The 21845-nt window shown below is 28.2% G+C and overlaps 2 protein-coding genes and 1 long non-coding RNA gene across 4 annotated transcripts in view; 2 read left to right on the plus strand and 1 right to left on the minus strand.

The window, feature by feature from the left end:
• Positions 1-13440, minus strand: part of LOC100197902 (acid-sensing ion channel 1-like) — a 72736-nt gene extending 59296 nt beyond the window's left edge. Inside the window, exon 1 of the mRNA XM_065809798.1 lies at positions 13348-13440. The gene's annotated coding sequence lies outside the window, so the exon portion shown is untranslated. The remainder of the gene's footprint in view (positions 1-13347) is intronic.
• On the plus strand, positions 7120-11716 carry LOC136087335 (uncharacterized). Of its 2 annotated transcripts, XR_010641732.1 has the most exons (5): positions 7120-7518; positions 7595-7802; positions 8444-10353; positions 10422-10552; positions 11478-11716. It is a non-coding gene; the product is annotated as an uncharacterized LOC136087335 (long non-coding RNA). The 2 variants fall into 2 exon arrangements; XR_010641731.1 differs by having other exon boundaries at positions 7595-10353.
• Positions 13441-13583: 143 nt separating the features above from the next.
• The window catches only part of LOC100192297 (acid-sensing ion channel 1), a 102546-nt gene continuing 94284 nt past the window's right edge, over positions 13584-21845 (plus strand). Inside the window, exon 1 of the mRNA XM_065809799.1 lies at positions 13584-13776. The gene's annotated coding sequence lies outside the window, so the exon portion shown is untranslated. The remainder of the gene's footprint in view (positions 13777-21845) is intronic.

Here is a 21845-nt window from a genome sequence, read left to right on the forward strand (position 1 = left end):
CAGGATCATTGGAAGGAATGGTAGCGATGGGTTCTTCTGTTGGCAACACCTGAGAATAAATTTTGAAAAATCTTATTTTATTAGCTTAAAATTTTATTAACATCATTTCTTTTAAAGAGGTAGAACTTACCAAAATATTCTCTTCATTCACAGCTACCATTCCGATTTTTGATAGGGGCTCTCCCGAGCTTTCAGAAATGTCAGCGACATTGTTTTCAGTTCCAACCTATAAAAATAAGTTAAAAATTTATATAATATTGAATTAATCAAATGGGAAAATATCCTTTCACGGGGAAAACTATTTACTACTTAAATCGATTGACTTGGCAGAAAAGAGTTTGAAGCAGTAGGATTTTCATCTTCTCCTTTTTTTGTAACTGTAATACCACAGTCTTGAAGAGTGCGTTTGTTCTTTTCCTCATTCGCAGTTCTTTGAGCAGCATTCTTTCTTACTTGACAACCAGAATCTTTCTTTTTAAAACCAGATATGTTTTAATTCTTTTTGAAACAGCATCCGCTCATAAGCAAAGAACTATTTGAATTTCTTCTTGATTGGGTCTATCAGACTATCACATCACATCGATATCACGCAGAGGCGTAGAAAGAATTTTTTGGTGTTCGAGATAGGTAACTTCCAGACATGGAGCAAACTCCAAACATTTATATGTTTATACTTATGTCAAATAATGAGGGTTTGCAAAAAATTGCGATGATTGGAGGCTGGGAACAAAAAAGCCCCAAAATTTTCGCCCCCCCCCCCTGCCCCAAACGTGAGAGCAACAAGTTGATGAAGTATTATTTGTACTATTCTTAACTAGACTTATATTCATCGATAAATTTTAAGTTTCATAGTATTATCTATTAGCGTTTAAAAATTATTACTATATAAAATGTGCAACCCCCTCAAATTGAGGGGGGTTTAAACTTTATATGGTCATAATTTTTGAACGCTAAAATATTTTTAAATGAAATCTAAAATTTATCGATGAATATAAGTCTAGTTAAGAATAGTACAAATAATACTTCATCAACTTGTTGCTCTCACGTTTGGGGCAGGGGGGGGGCGAAAATTTTGGGGCATTTTTGTTCCCAGCCTCCAATCATCGCAATTTTTTGCAAACCCTCATTATTTGACATAAGTATAAACATATAAATGTTTGGAGTTTGCTCCATGTCTGGAAGTTACCTATCTGGAACACCAAAAAAATTTTTCTACGCCTCTGATATCACGTGACTATCACATCACATCACATCACACAGACTATCACATCACATCGATATCACGTGTTTCAAAATTGTTTCAAATTTGAGAGATTTTAAAAATTAGAGAAATAAATTTAATAAAATTGTTTTAATATTTTATATCAATATCAAACTACTTGGATTTAATCTAATCTCTTTTTTTAATAAAGTAAAAAATCTCCGTTTTTAATTGAATGAAAATCTCCGTGCACTAAAGTTATTTTAAACATTTAATTCAGCGGGTTGTTAAATTAATCATTAGTATTCACTTTATTTGCGAGTTTCCGCTATATAAAAAGAATCGCTTTATTTAAAACTAATGTTTTGAAAGTAATGCTAATTTCTTAGTTTTAAAGCATTAATTACTTTTTTTATTTAAAAAGTCCAATTATGAAGCACTTCATTACAAAGTTGCAAATTTAAACTAAAAAAAATTGACCGGCCAAAAAAAGCAACTGACCGTCTATTATATGTTTTAGCTGGTCAAATTGACCGGCTGCTTTTGATTTCTTATTTTCCACGCTGCTTCCCAGTACTTCATCTTTTTTTAAATAAACATGAAAAAAAAAATTATTTATTTTCGGCTTCGTGCGCCCCTGTCGACCTGGCGCCCGGGACAAAACAACCCAGTAGACCCCCCCCCCCCCTCACGGCGGCCCTGGGTGTGGTATTGAAAATAATAACTTCAATTTTCATAAAAAAATGGTTTTAATCGATAATTTTCCCAAATAATGTCTGATTATAAATGTCAAGTATCATTCATAGAAAACAAACACCAATACGTGCTTTTATGAAAAAATCAAATCCATAGACTTATGTATAGCCGAGCCCCAAGATACTTTATGTTGAAAACTACATCTTTTCTAAATAAAGCTACGCTTGACGATTTGATATAGTCGCATAACTTTTACCAGATTATAATAGTGGTTAAAATAATCTTTCCATACATACCAAATATGTTATACTTTTTGATGAAAAAACTTACATATATTGTAATTGAAAAAACTTATGCACTTTTGCCCTCTTGGTGACCCAGTCCCGGTTTGTTGTTATTGCCTCCTTATCAAGACATATTATCAGAAAGTAAATTTTTATTACTTTCACAAATATTTTGATATTTAAATGGCGTCAAGAATAATGTCAAGTGAGTGGAATGTAGTAAAATAAAAATTTATTTACAAAAGGTTAAAACATTATTATAAAAATTTAATTTCAAAAGTTAAAACATTATTACAAAAATTAATTTCGAAAGTAAAAACATTATTCAAATCTAAGCCGTCTATTTTTCTTTCCGGGTGGTAAAAATGTAAACCCAAATTAGAGATGGAATGAACTCAACTTTATAAAAAAAATAATAAAAAAAATATAAATATATTATTTAAATTTTTTTTCCCGCCAACTTACTTCCTCAAACCTGAGTAGGCTATTACAATTTGTGAGACTATTCTTTTATATATATATATAATTTCCTAATACTTTTTGATGTAAATTAAACCACATTTTTCAATTGCACAATCAATACCAACCTAGTAATTTAATAGATTAGAACTTCAATTTTTATTAAGTTAAAAAGTACGTTTCCCGAATTTTCAGTCGATGTACCTAGCAAGCAAGCTTGTATTTACCCAATGTACAAAATAACATTGACAAATTATTTGGATTGGACCGATGCTTGTCCAATGCAGGAGTATTAAGTTTTATCATTAAATAATATACAGTTGTGACCAAAAGTCTGTTGTATGTTCAAATATAATTGCATTTTGCATCATTTTGCTGTTTTAAACTTGTTGAAAACCTAGAAATGAACCAAAAAGCTGTAAGTTTTATTGCTTGAACTAATTTAGATGATCTTTTATTTTAAAAAATGAAATAATTTAATTTCATTTTTGTTTATGATGTGTTCTTTGTTTATTTTAGATCAATAATTTCATACCAAAAATGGAATTTTCACCTAAAAATCGTGGTCAGATTGTTGCATTAGATAACTCGGGTTTAAAGCAAGCAGCTGCGGCACAACATCTGAATATTTCCCAGCAAGCTGTGTCATTGACAATGAAGCGTTGGCGAGAGACAGGTGATGTTAAATCGAAACGTCGAACCGAACACCCTAAGGTTACAACTCCTGCTACAGATCGACCGATAAAACGACACGTGTTGAAAAATCCAATGATATCTTCTTTTTCCGTACCAAGTCAACTACCACACAGAGTTAGTGCAAGAATCGTTCGGCGACGTTTAAGTGATTCTTTTAATCTAAAAGCGTACCGACCAGCACGAAAACCGCTGTTATCGAAGAAGAACATATGTTATAGATTACTTTTTTGCAGGAAATTTAAACATTACAATAGCAAAATTCGGAATAAAGTAATGTTTAGTGGCGAAAGTAACATAAAGTTGTTTTCTGCAGCACCAAGATATGTTCGCGGTCTTGCCAATAAAAGATTTAATTCAAAGTTTTGCATTCGAACTGTTAAACATGCTGCGTACTTGATGGTTTTAGGCTGCTTCTCAGCATCTGGCCAAGGCTCCCTCTACTTTCTCCCATAAAATATCACTATGAATGCTTAGAAATATGTTGACATACTGGATGAAAAGCTTTTAACAGTAATGCAGATTCACAACTGCAAACGGTTTATGCATGACGGTGCTCCCTGCCATCAAGCAGCTTCAACAAAAAACTGGCTACGGGATCATGGGGTTGAAGTTGTAGGTCTTTGGCCGGGGCAGACCCCAGACCTCAACCTCATCAAAAACCTGTGGCATATAATAAAACTAAAGATTGATAAAGAGAAACCATCAAATTTAGATCAACTTCGTGCCATCATTACACGTGTGTGGTGCACTGACATAACTGTTGATGTTTGTAAAATTCTTGTAAATTCTATGCTTGCGAAAATTTCTGAAGTAATTAAAAATAAGGGACAGTATAGCCGGTATTAGTGGTATGTAAAACTGACCTATATTACTGTTATGTAATTTTAAACAATGTTTTGATAAACTGTGAGATGTGTTAGAGTCACTGTGTCCATTCAAACTTTAAGTTAGTTGAAAAAACATTAATACAACAGACTTTTGGCCACAACTGTATGCCAACGCAAATTTACGAAATAGTTTTTTTATACTTCGCATGTACAAGGTTCATAGTAAAGATAAAAAATTAGTTAAAAGTTCTGTTTAATCTATATACAGCTGCATTGCTGCTGGCACAGGTAACTAACTGATTTATAACGAAAAGTCTGTAGTTACGCAATAAAGTATTTAGATTAGGCAAGCCTAGTACTATAAACATATTTATAGCGCTTGAGTACTTTTCATATTGAAAAAATATTTTAGTACATTTCTTGTAATAATAATCTAGCTTTAACATAGTATTTGCATTAAAGTTAGTCCATTGAGTCACATCATAAAAATAGAGGCAGTAGGTCTTAAACAGCTTCAATTTTACCTTAATCGAGCATTTCTTGAATTGTCTGATTAATATGTTTGTACACGTATAAAGACATTTAATCTCTCGATTTATATCAGCATTATCAAACAAACCATTCTATTATGTGACCCAAATACTTGAATTTGTCAATGAAAACTAATTCGCATTCAACTAGGGTAAACTGTGGAAAATTGCTTGACACAATTTTACATCTCTGTTTTAGGTTAAATGCCATATACTCCGTTTTTTTTGTATTAAATGACATGTTGATTGCAATGGCTTCTACATTTAATGCAGTAAATAATTTTTGCAATGCAAACCAAAACAGATCAATAGTACAATATTGTCGGCATATGCCAAAAGATTCAAAAAAGTTCCACCTATGTTACATCCAGTATGCATATTCGTAATATTGAAGATCAGTTTTTTTATATAAAATATGAACAAGAACAGTGAAAAAATTCCACCTTGCCGTACACAATTGCTTATGTTAAAGCTATCAGATCTTACTTTCTGCCATCTGTCAAACATAGTTTGATTCTTGCACCAAGATACAAGTAGACAGACAACATTCTTGGCAATACCCTGATCAATTAATTTAGAAAACTGTTTCCAATAATTAACGCTATCAAAAGCTTTGTTAAAATCTCTAAAGCGTGTGAATACATGACTTTCTCTAAAAATATAGTATTCAACTGTCTTTTTAAATAATATGTACAAGACATTGTGGAATAATTTTTCTTGAAACCAAACGGAAAATTATCAGCATTCTCATGAGATTCGATTCTTTCTAATAAAATAAATTCAAGTACTTTAGAACAAGCGGGAGAGATTGCTATTGCTCTGTAATTATTTACATCAGTAAAGTCTGCAATTTTAGATTTTACTACAGGTATTATCATGGATTCAAAAAATGTTGATGGGAAATGTCCACACAACAAGCATAAATTTAAAAAAATACTTAGATAGAGACAGTCTATGTCCTCCATATATAAATAATTCCATAAACAAGGCATCTGGTCCAGCAGATTTTTCTTCTTTTTTTGCTCATGCAAAGTATTAGTAACATCTATAATAGTAACTCTAATAGTTTCGTCTAGCAAAGAAGAATGCACTTTCTGTTCAAACTATATTCCATGCTGGTTATCATTAAGTGAATTATATATATATATTAATATTATATGCCTGAAAATGTGTCTTCCACATAATGGCGAGTAATTGGATAGTATCAAGCAAGATTTCCTTCTTCAAATATAAAAATGGTTTAATAGACTTATTGCATTTTATTTAATTAACATTTATTACATAACAGTATAAAATATTTCTTATTATAAAAATAAAAAATACATTGCCAATTTTTTGTATTAAATTATTATTTGATGATAAAAATGGCTAACTATTGAAAAAAATATTCATACTTTACTATTCGTCGAAAAGTTAAAAAACAAGTTGATCTTAATTTAAAAAAAGTATAAAATAATCTTCCGAACCATATCCATTTTTTTGATATCAAGCAGCTAGCTCAGCAGGAAGATGTTTTGTTTATAAACAAAATATCTTTATATTTAAATCTAAAGATGAAGTTGTTTTGTTTTAGCAATTTAGAAATATTACAACATGATACCCAGATATCAAATCTTTATATAAATAGTAATTTTAGTTCAGATACTGACAATTTTTCAATTAAAGGTTCAAATTTAGTTAATGTTGATGTTAATGATATTGGTTAAAAGGCAAGAGAATACGTTTCATCTAGCTCTGACAATCAATATAAAAATTTTATACTGAAATAAATGAAATACTTCATGATTGGTCTTTGCAATATAATATATCTCATGTAGCACTTTCGTCACTTCTATGCATTTTTAAACCATATTTCCCTCAATGGCATTGTCGGGAAATAAAGTTTAAGAATAAAAGTTTTATAAGAAGTGTAATGCATAGAAGTGACGTAAGTGCCACATGGAAATAAATAAATGATGTAAGTGCCACATGAGTTGTCATTATAAAACTATATATAACTACTAAAAAATGATCTACCACAAAAATATTTCTAAAAATACAAAATATCCTTATGATTGATTATCTATCAATCTATCAATTAAATGAAAAGTATATTGATTTTAGAAACGCCTAAGTTAGATACACTTGGTAACTTTTCAAATTTATTTATGTTTGTGTTGTTTAACATGTGTTGTTATTTTTTTATTTTTTGATCCTTAGGCTTTGGGTTTGTGATCTTAAGTCTAATATTTAAAAAAAAAAATAATAATAAAAATTAATTCATAATTTTATAATATTAAAAACTAAATTTTTCTGTCCTTTTGGAAGAATATGTTTAAGTAAATAGCGCTTCTTGTTATTTTTAATTAATAGATGTTTTATTTATTTTTTTTATACCCCGTTCACATTGGAGATAAAACACGTTTTATTTTGTGTTTTGTGTTTATAATGTTATAAACTCTGCAAAACAGTAATAAAACAACATGGCGAGGTTGTTTTATATTAACACATGCTTTTTATATTGACAAAGCAACCTTGCAGTATTGTTTTATTGTTGTTTTATACAGCTTTTTGCAATAACAATTTAATACGCTTTTAAGATAAAACGTGTTTTATCGTCAGTATGAACGGGGTATTACCAATTTTACGTTTGTTTATTTTATATTGTTAACGAAAGTACTTATTTTTTAATTAACCTTTATATTTGCGGACTTTATTATAGCGATAAGACATATTAGTCTTCTTCTCGTCCCTGCTACATATATATCTTGTTATTAACATACGGTTTGTATATACTTACACGGCAAGAAAAAAAATAAAATTATATTGCAAAGTGAAATAACCAAGTATGTTGTTACAGTAAAATTTACTGTTTATTTAAATTCTTCTTTACATTAATCTTTATTATAATATCTCATTTAGATTATTTTAGAAAATGAAGTTTAGAAGATGAAATTTTAGAAGATGGAATGTGCTATTATGCACTTTATTAATGACAACTCAGTAGCAATAAACCATTGATGTGGATTTTCAGTGAGCTTATGCTACTGGCTTTCTTATTATGTTAGTGAATTAGAAAATTTTATTAAAAAAAATAAAAGAGCTTAAATATCTTACGAAGATCTGCCAGGTAGAACATTTATATGGTAATTTATAAAGTTTAAACTTTGGTTGCTAACAACTGATTTAACATTACATTTAAATTAACAATTTGATTATAAAAATTAATGTTGAAATATTTTAATGCTAATAAATTTTTATTTAAAATAACTTTTTTATGGGAAAATTTTTAAGTATTTCTGAGAGAAAAATCCACATTGTATTTTATTTTTTACTTTATTGGCAAATCATAAAAAGCTTGTCAAAATTTAAAACGAGCGAAGACACCTCATATCTTAACACAGATCACAATAAACATTTTATGTCAAAAAAGCGTAGAAAGAGTTATCATCTTATGAAGAAAATAAAAAGGAAATTACGCAATACTTATATGTCCCATTGTTCCTCCAGGGCTGAAAAACTCTTTAGTTTAATCAATTTTTCCACAAGCTTACATTTCATACCAGGTTTAGAAATACCAAAACAGTTTTAAGTTCAAAATTTCTCCTATTTAACAAGATTAAAAGATGCTTTGTCTTAATGTCTTTTAATCTTTTTCTAATTTGTAAGTATTCTACTTGTGAAATTTATAAGTGTTACATAATTTTAATTATCTGTTTTATAATAAAATATGCTGTAATATATTTATAATAATAAACTTTTCTCTTTAAGTTAATCTATCCAAAAAGGCTGATGCCGATACTAATTCCGATTGTGCAAAATGTGACTGATTAAAAGATGCAGAGTCCCACTCGACATACTTTTTACAGCCCAATGTTGAACTGGCATTTTAATGTCTGTTATAAAAAGATTAAAATAATAATACTCTTGCTGTTGAATGATTTTTGGATGTCATGTCTTTTCAGTTTTTAAAACTATTGCCAACCATATTCTTCACGGGTAATTTGCTCAAAATTTTAACTAGTTCTCTATGAGCTACTTACAAAAGTGCTTATAAATTTTAAGCTCAAAACATTTACCTTAAGGTAAGTGGGTAAATGGTTTATTATAAAAATTGGAGTAATATGGCTACTTATTGATTTGGTTGATAAATTTGTCAAATTTTTATATTTTTTTAAATAAGTTGCAATATTCCATACACATAAAAGCCAAACAAAGGTAAAGTGCACAATAGCTACCCCAGAGAGAGAGTGGACAAGATTATAAAGGCCTTTACTGCTGGTATTCTAGTTAAAAGGGTTTCTGAGACCAATAAAGTTTCAAGATCAACTCTTAAAAATTATCTATGTGGTAAGATCAAAAATATGCAGACACCTTGTTGAAATGCTATTTCTGCTGAGTTAGAGCTAGTCAAAATTGAGCAATGATAAAGCATTTCATCACCAGGATGAAGAGCTTTAGGATCTGGCTGCGTTAAAACACTTCATTAAATGTATCCTTCACAAATAAAAGTGAATTTCTCTTGGCAATATTAAACTTACAGATTTTCGAAAAGGCACCACAATCTAATTTTAAAGAGAGCTGGTGAAGAAAATTTTTAAAGAGCCATGCATCTGTCAGTAAATAACAGCTTGTTGTTTATCTTTAACAATCTGCACAACCTAATCACAGACATTGTTTTTCTAATGTAATAAACTATGATAAGACTTATCTCAGCAAAAATTCTGGCTCGAAGAAAATGATTTACAAAAAGGCCGCAAGGTATCCAGACACCATTATAAAAATTTAAATGCCTATGCAATTTGTTAGGAATTTTTGCATTTTATTGTATTTTGGACTTTGTTTTAAAAATTTAGAATAAGAATTTGAAACATACTTCTTATAATTTCATAAACATGTATTGCAATGGTTTCTTGTTTAAACTAGGTTTTTTTGTTAATTGACTAATATAACTACACTATAATTTGATTTTTCAAAAATGATTTTTATAAACATTTAAGTTTTAAAGCCACATTGTAGATTTTCACGGGTGACAGAAATAGTGTCGAAAAATGAATTTTAGAATAGTGTCGAATATATTAAAAAGGTCTAATGTCGCAAAAAAAAAAAAGGGGAATAGTGTTGCAAACAAATACTGAAGCCCCCGACATGTACTGAAGCCCCCGGCATCAGACTATTTCAGTATGACATCAGATATGTTATCTAAACACACATTTATAGTTATTTTAGTTATTTTTTTATTTTTGTTACTATTCATTAAATTCCTTTAGGACGTTATTTCTTTTTCTACTTTTGACACTATTCTTTAAATTCATTTGCGACACTACTCCTTTTTTTGTTTTCGACACTATTTATTAAACTTCTTTGCGACATTATTCCTTTCTTTATTTTTGACACTACTTATTAATATAATTAGCGACATTATTTCTTATTCTGTTATTCGACAATCAATAATAGCTCTTATTAATTTTTTTGTATTTTATTTGAAAGTCTAGTGTTGTGATTTGCAGCTTTAATTAATTTCTTAAACGTGTATTACAATGTTTTGTTTTTTAAATTAGGTTATTTTGTTGAGTGGCCAAGTCACCCCATTTTCGGATTTTTCAAAAATGATTTTCATTAGTAAGTTGCAGTTAAAGTTTTAAAGCAACATGGCTGATTTTCACATATAATGTGCACAAGTATAAATTTATTCTTAATTTTATTTTTTACAATTTCTTGCAAAAATTTTAATTTAATTAAATTTTAGGAATATTGGCAAAAGATTTAAAAGTAGTTCTAAACAGACTTGCTTCACACAAAGCAGATCATACATTCGTAGATTTAGAATGCAATGCTTAATGTAGTAACTCAACATAAAAATTATGACTTTTTTTGAAGGTAAAAACCTTTCTTTTGATTGCATACAAGAACTAACCGATTTTGATAAGAAGCTGAAATAAAGTAACACTTTCAAGTTATTAGTATTCCATTTGAATAATTTTTATTTTCAAATTTTTTTTAATGTTGTCTATATTGAATGTTGTCATATTCTTGAAGATTAACTTAAATTAAATAAAGTTTGAAAAGTATAAAATTTAATTAGCAATGAAACAGAGTTTTGTAATATTTTTTGTTTTTGATTTTAAAGAGTCTATATTTTATATCTATATTGTTCTGATACTAGCAATAACTAGAAATAAACAATTGGTATTAAGGTTAATTAAGGTTAATCACATTAAATGTATCGAATGATGTTAATCAAGGTTAATCATCTTGCTTAAATCGGAGGAACAAATATTTTAGATACCACACGCGGGTTGTTGAGAACAATTTTCTTAAAATGACTGATCAGTTAAGTTTTGCTGGCAGGAGCGGAAAGGTTGGAATCAGCAACTTAAAAACAACTTTTTTTATTGTCACAAGTCATAAACAATCATAATTCAACTTTACTTGGTATTTAATAACAATGATGATTACTTTGTTGATAAAAAAAAAATTATTATAAACTAATATACAACCAAGGAATTAAGGTCGGCATTCGACAAAATATCAATACTGGAAACTAATCTAAACTATTTTATATATATATTAATTTTTAGGTTGTGGTCTAAATGTTAATAATATATAATCAAGTAATTAACTTGAAAAATGAGCTTGTAAAATATTTAATAGTAAATAGATTAAATATAATTTACTTTAGAATAATTGGAAAATATTTAATTAAATAGTAAATGGATTAAATAAAGTTAGTAAACAGATAACTTTTAGTAGTGCGTAGAAAAGTACAAATAAGGATTTCATTTTTTTTTTTTTTTTTTCTTAGATGTTGTTAAAAAGAACAGTTTAATAAGCGACGTAACCACTTCATGTGTTAAAAAAGTTTTAGAGATTTGGCTAAGACAGTCCTCTAACCGTGAAGGAGGTAGAAATGAGGATTTAAGCAATCGCATCAAAAAAAAAAATCCAAGATTCAATCGACAATCAATTTTTATAATTATTTGTAAAAATAATATAGTTTACAAGTAAATATTTGTTTATATGAAATAATAAATAATACTTTAACCAAAGACTTTTTTCACAACTTATAATCAACAGATCAATAAAGTAATCACGTGATTACTTTATTTTGATGTTGATAAAGTTTTTCGTATATTGGATTAACATATTTTAAGCATTGGATAAACGTACCATTATAACATTGGCTAAACGTTGTTTTTAGTATTGGCCAATGAGCATTGGTCGGACCTTGCGCCAATGATCGCTTCAGTATTTGGCCCAATGCATTATGCCAACATTGTGCCAATGTAAGTCAATTCATTGGGCCAACATTGGGTTAATTATATTTTCCCAGCTAGGTATGTACTGAAACCCGTCATCAACTACTAATGCACTATATTTTTATAATAACGACAAGCTTGAGTTTACATACAATACTTTTACGTTTAAACATACATGTTATAGTCTTTTATTTAGGAAATTTGTTTTGCACTTCTTGTTTGTTTTCAATTTATTTTTAACATATAAAATCACAGTGTTAACCAACTCATATATTAACGTAAACAAGTACAAACCATTTTTAATCGTGTTCACTTGTGTGTAAATTGAGAACGTGTTTACAAGCTTTACTCAGAGGTGACAATCAAAATTATGTATGTATTTATGTATGCATATATGTATTAGTAAACAACCGGGGCTATGGCCGGGGCTAGGTTTGATAACACATAGCCGCGACCGGGGCCAGGTTTATGGCCAGGGCTCTATAAATGTTAATAGATCCTATAAAAATGTTATTTCTAATTAAAATTTATGATATGAGTTATAATTAAAAACAATACTTTTATAGGACCTATCAATTTTAATGCAGCCCCGGTCGGGTTTATGACCTGCATTAATATTAATAGATCCTATAAAAGTTTTTAATTATAACTCATATCATAAATTTTAATTAAAAATAACATTTTTATAGGATCTATCAATATTTATGCAGCCCTGGTCATAAACCTGGCCCCGGTCGCGGCTATGTGTTATCAAACCTAGCCCCGGCCATAAAACAAATAAAATTAGGACTTATAGACTTGTTACAAAATAAGGGAAAATTTCTTCAAAACTTTTTACCGAGGCATCATTTTTCCACAAACCGTTTAATTGAAAGTTGGAAGCGTTTGGAAAGTTTAGATAATGAAGGTATCAATGCTTCATCAATAACTTATTTAAAAAATAAACATATTTTTTTAGAAAAAACAGCTATTAAAATCTAACATCTGTTGTTACGTTCTCAACTGTAAATCATGACGGATGTTTCAAGCAATGATGGAGTTCGAAAATATTTGAGTCATTAACTGTAAGTAAAAGGGTTTTCGCAGATCACTACTCTATTCTACTACAGATACTCTACTTGCTCCAAGACTAATAATTTAAAAGTTGTTTAACTCCATAAACCATAAAAATATTTTTTGACATTTTTTATTTTATGGAGTTTTTATAAAGTTTCTACTAATTAAAAATTTTTTTATAAAGTTTCTACAAATTAAAAATTTACTCGTAAATAAATTTACGAGTGCTTTTCTAACATTCAACAAAATAGTTTGTTGCAGAAATAACATATACATATATAACAAATGAGAAATTCGCTTTCAAAAAAACTTTGATTTTTTTATATCAAACCATTAGTATATAAGCTTTTATTTACTTACGTGTAACAGTGTAAAACTTGAACTTTATTCTCTGTTTTTTAACAGTATTCTTTACTGTTAAATTTTTTTTATTTAAAATGACTTCACGTGTATCTGTTAAAATGATTAATTTCGCCGTTTTGTTACAATAATGTGTTAAAAAAAAATTATTTCTTAAATTATTTTTTCATTTTCTACAATAAAAATAAACTTATTATACATTATATTAAATGACAATTTTAAAAAATAAATGTTAGAAAGATACAAATATTTACTTTCAAGCGTCTAAATTTAAATTTTTGCAGAAGTCAACAAGATTTATCCTTTAAAAAAGAAAAGAGTTGTTAAAAAAAAAATGGTTTGTCTAGTGGTTTTGCCTATAATGAAATTTGATAAGTAAAGTACAGCACGGAGTATAAAAAGATATATAGTGACTACACCGAGGTCAAGGTATAACTGGTTTATCGTAATATTATTATTATCATTATAACATTTTTTTGTTATATTATGTGCACTATTTTGTGACACATATAATTTATACGTGATGTAACTGAGTTTCTTAAGTTTAAGTGTGGCTGACATAATTAAGTGTGGCTGATATAATTAATATCATATTATGTAATAATAATACTTATTATGTGTAATAATAATAATTTAATAATATAATAATAAATTAATAATAATATTATGTGTACTATTTTGTGACACATATAGTTTATACGTGATGTAACTGTGTTTCTTAAGTTTAAGTGTGGCTGACATAATTAAGTGTGGCTGACATAATTATATGACGTAATTAATATCATATTAGTAATAATGGCTAATGTAAAGAAATAATAATGACGTAATATATATTTTATATATATAATACAAATTTGCATTTACTTTGAGATAGATTGTTTTTGAAATTCAAGATTGCTATAAAGATATTATATTTATTTGCTCTGAAATTTTATTAGTAAAAAAATACCATATTAATGAAGGAGTTGTACAAGAATCATGAGTTAAATAATTGAATAGTTTGGGAGTAAAGGTAAGTTTGCCTTATTTAACCACCTGCAGGTGTTGGACACTGACAATATTTCATGAACTGATTTATATTGAAGCCTAATTTTATTATAACTCCTGCATATGAATATAATAAATATATCCTGAAAATTTGATTGTAATTTTATATTTAGATCTTGAAATATTGTATTCTGTGTAATTATTGAAAATGCGTTTTAAAAACAATAAACTTGGCTAATCGACTACCAGTCACCAGAGGCATCCCGAAGGGGTGTCTAATCCTCCTACGAAATTTATTAGTCGGCATTGGACACTGGAGCTGGCGAAATCGGCAATTGTTTGACAAGGAGATTTTTTTTTTCAGATTTTAGTCGGAAATTTTTCTAGACCTTACTCAGCAAAAATCATATACATCAAACCCCCCCCCCCCCTATCCTTCTTTTAAGATTTCTTCTGGACAGCGTTGCAAGCCGCTAACAAAATTCAAATAGAAATCAATAAAACTTTCTGTTTAAAAAGAAAAGATGAGTTGCGAGATATCGTGGTAAAATCAAATCTGGTTTGGCGAATAAAATCATATTTGGTTTTTTAAAAATCATATTTCTTAAGAAACCTAACTTTTACTTAAGTGCCACCTTAATGACAGAGAATGCTGGAATGTAGTGCTTAAATTTTTTGAAACTAATTGCTAAGTAAGTTAATACTCTTAGGAAATGTTTCACTAATGAGACTTGTGTTTTCAATTGTTAACCATTTGAGGCCTGCTGACTGCTTTTGTTTAATCAAGAGAATAATTACTAAACAAGTGATTAATAATCTCTTTGCAAAAATGTAAGGAATGAGTAATTCAGCTTAACAATATACTTATGGAAAACATTTTTAAAATGTCTTGCTCTTTTGATGCTATATTTAAGACAGGATGCTCGTTTATATTTATTGTAAAAGAACCTGACCTTGAAGGACTGACTTTGAAGTATTAAAGGACGGAAGGAATTAAAAATGTTGTAAAGATTTGTATTACTTGTTATGTTGTATGTAAATATAAACCTAATATTTTAAACAATTTTAAATTTGAAAATTAAAAAATATTCAAAAAGCCACATTTTGAAGTAGGTTGGAACCTAATTATTACATACCTAATTGTTAGCTCAGGTAAAAATACTTTTGCCAAAGCTTTAAGAATAAATAGACAACGCAAACTTCCTCTTGCAATAAGAAAAGGACAAAATTAATTGAATAACCATTTTTCATTACGGTTTTGTTTTATATTCGTTATTAAAAAATTGTAATACTGGAAAAACGGTATAGTACCGGTTTATCATTTATCTCAACTTACAAATACAATTTTTCAATATAAATTAATGTTTGTAAAATGAAACTTTTAATGTATAAGTAAACCATTATTTCATTTAATGGCATTTTCATTTAAAAATATTTCAAGATAAATTAAAATCACCCAAATTCACCCACTTTTTAAAAATGGTGATTGTTCTTCTGTTTGCAACTACCGCTCTATATCACTACTCCCTGTCTTTTCAAAAATATTTGAAAGGGTAATTTTAAATAGAATTTATGATTACATGACATTAAATACGCTTATTATACAAAATCAATTTGGATTTCAAAAATACTGCTCTACTGAACATGCTATTATTGAACATTTCAATAAAATATTTAAGTCTTTTGATAAAGGGGAACAATTACGATCTCTCTAAGGCATTCGATACTGTTGATCACGGAATTTTACTTTCAAAGTTAAAGCATTGCGTCATTAAAGACCAAATATATAAGTGGGTGACCTTTTTAATTAAAAACAGTTTCTTGTCCTGAAGTAGTCAGAAGCTCTTGATATTGTTTTCGGAGTCCCACAGAGATCAATCTTGAGACCTTTATTTTTTTTGACATATATTAATGATATGAATAAAGCTCATAAAATATTGTCAATTAGGTAAGCAGATGATACAAATTTATTCTAAACCAACTCTGATGTAAAAATATTGTTCGAAACAATGAACACTGAACTAGAAAGCTTTAACTTTACTAAGTTTAATAGGTTTATAGCTAATAAGTTATCAATAAATTGGGAACATATTTTACTCTCTTTCATAAAATAAATAATTAACTAATCTTCCGTTTCTAAAACTGTTCCTAAAACTGTCAATCAATAAAAATGAAATAAATCGAGTAAATCATACAAGATTTTTTGGTAGTAATATTTGATGAGAACATGGAAAAAATATTTGTCTCATTGAAACAAAAATATCTTCTGCTATAAGTGTATTATATAAATCTAGGGCCTTTCTTGATTATAAATCATGCTAAAATACTTTACTTCAGTCTTGTTCATTGTCATCTCTACTACGCTAATATTAATACTGCTTTACATACAGGGGGAAGGGTTTTCTAATCTCTTTATAAAATAATATAATTTATATTATACTATAAAGAGATTAGAAAGCCCTTTCCCCTGTAATGAAACACATGAATATCCTAAATATATCAAAACTTAATTCGCTTTAAATATTAATATTTATGTATAAATATAAGAATAACTTGCTGCCAATATTATTTTCTGATATTTTTACATCGGCTTTTTCACAAAAATACAATCTTCCATCAAATACCAACCATCACTTGAGCAGAATAAAATCACAAGTGTCAAATTTCTCAATTATTAGCAATTTTGAACGACAAATGAAATGAAAAATCTCCCTAATTTCTGACATGTATGTAAGTATGTTTGTATATGTGTGTGTGTTTATGTGTATATGTATATATGTGTATGTATGCATATATGAGTTTTCTTATACGAATATTCTTCATGCAGTACTTTTCAGAAAAAATATTTCATTGTAAACTTACCAAACCTATGTGGGCTTTAAATATTATTGTAAATAGATTCTATGAAAAGATTGTGGTGACACCAGTCATCCGTATCTTCTTTGAGCCCCTGCCCGTTTTATATATAATCTTTGTGTAACGTAAAAGTTTCATTACAATTTTATTATTTTATTTTTATATGAATAGCGGAATACATAAAAAAAAAAGAATGAAACGTTGGCCATTATTTTAGATACCACTTGAATTTTGAAGTTGAGTTTTAGTGGAAGAGTGTTTTATTCTGCTCACTCACAACAACTTGAAACCGCCGGAAAAGTATTTCTTATTATCATTGGCACCTAGCCAATAATGTAAAAAATATATTTTTCCATCATAGCCAAAATTTTCATTTTTTGGCAATTATCTTTTTACAAAGTATCCGTGAGCAGTGATAAGCAGTGTTTGAGCAGCTGTAGTGCAGTGGTTAGAGTTCTGGCTCAGAACCCAGAGGTCCAAGTTCAACGCCAGCTCTAGCTCAATAAGCGACACTGGTAAGGAAGGAGGCGCGAACTTCTAATTAAATGCTTTCCCGCGGTGCTCCGCGATAAGACCGTAAGAACATCTCGGAGCACCTAAATTACCTAAAAAAAAAAAAAAAAGGTCATTACATAGTTTGTTTTTTATTGCGCGAGGAGTTCACCAGATCTGCTGCCTTGTAATTTTACTTTTTTGTTGCACTTTACAAGTTGATTTTTTTTTATCACGCAGAAAATATAACCACTCGATGTATTAGTGCCCAGCAAGCACACAACGTTGAAACAACGTTGAAATAACGTTGATCGACGTTGATCAACGTTATTTTAACGTTGTTTCATCGTTGTGTGCTTGCTGGGTGTATAGAAGGTATAACCACTGGCTACATTAACTTTAGTAAATTCAAATCTAAACGTATTAAATCTCTAAAATTCACAAATATAGGTCTAATGACTTTGATAGGATTATCTCTCCACAAAGGTAAGTATTAGGGTGTTTTTAGTCTATAATTGAAATTTAAGCTTGTTGAATCACTAATTAATTTATTTTTGATTATTATAAAGTTGAAGCAAATTTAAAGTTATCTAGAGTGATTATTGAGTACATTTTCAACCCAGTTTTAAACCAAAATACAAATAAATTAATTGTAACTTTCAACACATATATTAAAGATTATAAAGGTTAACTCTTTCACCTGTAACATGGTGGGATGGTGTAAAGGTTAACTCTTTCACCTGTAACATGGTGAGATTAGCTTCATTGGTCATACGCTTCACAATATATTTGTAATTTTTTTCTTAAATTCTTTTTTAGAAAAAATGAAAAATACTGAATAGAAGTTTATTGACAAATTATAATACACCTTTAAGTCTTCTTTAACTTAAAGTAGAAAAGCTCTACTGTACAAATTTATTTTTTTCTTTAAATAAAGAAAATTTATTATACAATACCTACAATATTTACCTCAACTTCAAAGTATTCAAAACAAGAAAAAAAGTATCATCATATCACTAAACTAGAGCAAACTATTATAAAACTAGTGTAAACTTTTTATTGATCGATCTACTAGTGTAAACTAAAATACTAGTGTAAATTTTTTTAAACTTTTGATTAATTGATCAACTAGCGTAAACTTTTATAAAACTAGTGTAAACCTTTATAAAATTAGTGTAAACATTTGATTGATTGATCGACTAGCTTCATTAATAGTGTCAAGTTATCAAATACATACACGTGATAAAAGATTTATTATATTTTTTTCGCAGACAATAAATAAAAAACACTATTAGAGATGGCACTTTTACTTATTATGAAGTAAAAACGCGAATTACTTTAACGCGTAAATTACTTTTACATATCTCATATAAAAATATATAATTTACTTTTAAAAGTAATTCGTTTTTTTTTACATAAATTATATAACGCGTAAAACTTAATTACTTAAATTAAGTTTTTTAAATGAGTAAGTGCTACTTGAAAAAGTTTTTTAAAAAAGTGCTACTTGAAAAAGTTTTTTAAATGAGTAAGTGCTACTTGAAAAAGTTTTTTAAATAAGTGCTACTTGAAAAAGTTTTTTAAATGAGTAAGTGCTACTTGAAAAAGTTTTTTAAATAAGTGCTACTTGAAAAAGTTTTTTAAATGAGTAAGTGCTACTTGAAAAAGTAATTTACTTTTACAAGTAAAACATGCTTACTTTTACTTTTACTTACTATAATGAAAGTTTGTTGGGGGAAGAAGGGGTAAAGGGGGCATAACTTCTAAGCTATTGGTAATTCATGCATGTGTAAACCTTCCAGCATTTGTGTAAACTTAATAAAAGTACAAGTTGAAATTATTTTCAGAACACTGGAGAGAACTCTACTTTTTTGAATCTTTTTTTTTTTTAATATTACTTTATCATTCCGGCTTTACTTTGATTTTACTTTATCTTGACAGCATTTATGTAGTCCCGATGAACGTGCATGTTAAATTTGTTTCCTGGGCAAGGAGGTCGTACCTTTACTTTTTTTCTCTAATATTTTATTTTTCTTTAAAATTGGGCTTTATAACTTTTTAGAGAGAAAGATTTTTTGCATAAAAGCTTTAAAAACATTTTTTTGATTTATTTGTTTCAGTATTAATTTTTTTTCGGGAGGAAATAAGGTAGTGGCGCTGATAAAAATTTACCGTAAAGGAGCCGGGCATATTTGTAGTTATGCTGCTTTTCGCTTCTTTTATTCAGCGTGGTATACTTCAAAACTTGCCAACTAAATGTACAAATGTGCTAACTCAAATGCATATATAATAGCTTTGGGGTGGGGGATACCTCTTCAGCCCCATTCGGGACGGCACTGGTCAGCTCTGGTCGAAACAGCCACTCAGAAATGAAAATTAATTTTTTTGTGTATTTATTAATAGCTATTCATAAAACTGTTGTCTGAAATGAACTAAATTCAATTAGTCCATTCCAGAAAACAGTTATTCCTTTATTATTCTATTATCTAACAATTATTCGAGTTGGTCATTTCCAGAAATAACTTTTATTTTGGTTAGATTGGTTTTTAACAATCACGCTGAATAAAGGAAGCCAAAATACAAAACTTAGAATAAAATTTCAAAATGTAGAGCCATTTCCAAAGCAAGAACGTTAAACCAGACAGTCTTTCAAAAAAAAACTTTCAAACAACTGATGTAAATAACATCAAGATTAATTTGAAAAAAGAAATTAAAGTTAAAAAAGTATAAATGTAAAAGTATTTAACTTGAAAAAAAATTTATAACTTATCATAACTGCAACAACCGCTTATTTTAACTTATTTAATATAGCGTATTAGTAGAATGGTTCAAAAAAGCACATTTTCAAGTTTAAAATTATATGGTCGAATGGGAAGAAAATTGTCTTGACGTTATTTTATCATACAGATGAAATAACATCGAATTGTTTTTTTTTCAGTAAATTTTTGTTACTTTTTTTTACTTTAAATTTTCAAAAATTTAATGTAAAAAAAATAACAAAAGTGCATTATTATCCCATTATTTAAACAACCAGATTCCATTCACATGTTCAAAATCAGGCCCGTAGCAAGCTTTTTGTTTTTGTTTGAGAACTTTATGTAACGACATGAAACAAACTCCAAACATTTATATATTCATGTTTATGCAAAGCTTTTCAAAAGTATTGCGATAATCGGAGTCTGCTAAAAACAAACCCTTAAAAATGTTGATTTCCCTTTTATGCCATTGGTGTGAGAGTGATGAGTTTATAACATTTATAAATACATTTTTTTAACATATTAAATTAAATTTATATTCATTAACAAGTCTCTAATGTCATGCAATAATCACTTAGTGTTCAAAAACTATGAACATATAAATTTTGAGCAGCCTCCCCAATTATTTAGGGGATTTTTTTATTATATAAAGACATTCTTTAATACAGTGATAGATTTTTAATTTTTATAAATTTTTATTTTTCTTAATTTGCCGTTACAAATTATTAATTTTCTTTTGTAAAATATACGAAAGGCGGGGAAAAGAAGAAGACAAAAATAGTCTTATTGCCAAGCCTCTAAATATCCGTACATAATAATGTCATTAAAAACTTGTCATTAAAAATCGATGATCATGTGTTTTTCTGAAGTTTGAGTTTAACAACCTTATTATAGTTTTGTATTTTTTGAAAATATATCTAAAAAATTAAATTATATGTATCTGAAGTACCAAATTCACCTGTTTTAGTATGTTATTTTAGAAAAAGGTGAATCTTTTTCTAAATAACATACTAAAACAAAACAAATATTGCATAAATAACAGAAATTTTAAATAATTTTTTTTTTTAACGTATAAATAAAATGGTTTAAAAAAATTTTATCTATGAAAATATAAATTAAACAAAAAACAAGATTTAACTTTAAATGGGTTTAAATACAAGTATTGCATGGTATTATACCACATTAAAAGCGATATAAAAAAGTTTCATAATTTAAAAATGCGGCGTATTCTTTTATTACCAAACCTATTAAAATTACTTAATCAATAGCATCTTTAACTAATAGTATTATTGATAGCTACGTACAAATGAGGTCTGTAAATGTGTTGTTGAAAACCATATTAAACTCATTTAAGGACTTTATGATAACCAATAATATAATGATGTCTACTTGCGCAAACTCTGAGAT

This window comes from Hydra vulgaris, chromosome 11 (genome assembly GCF_038396675.1).
Source record: "Hydra vulgaris chromosome 11, alternate assembly HydraT2T_AEP".
NCBI classification, from domain to species: domain Eukaryota; kingdom Metazoa; phylum Cnidaria; class Hydrozoa; order Anthoathecata; family Hydridae; genus Hydra; species Hydra vulgaris.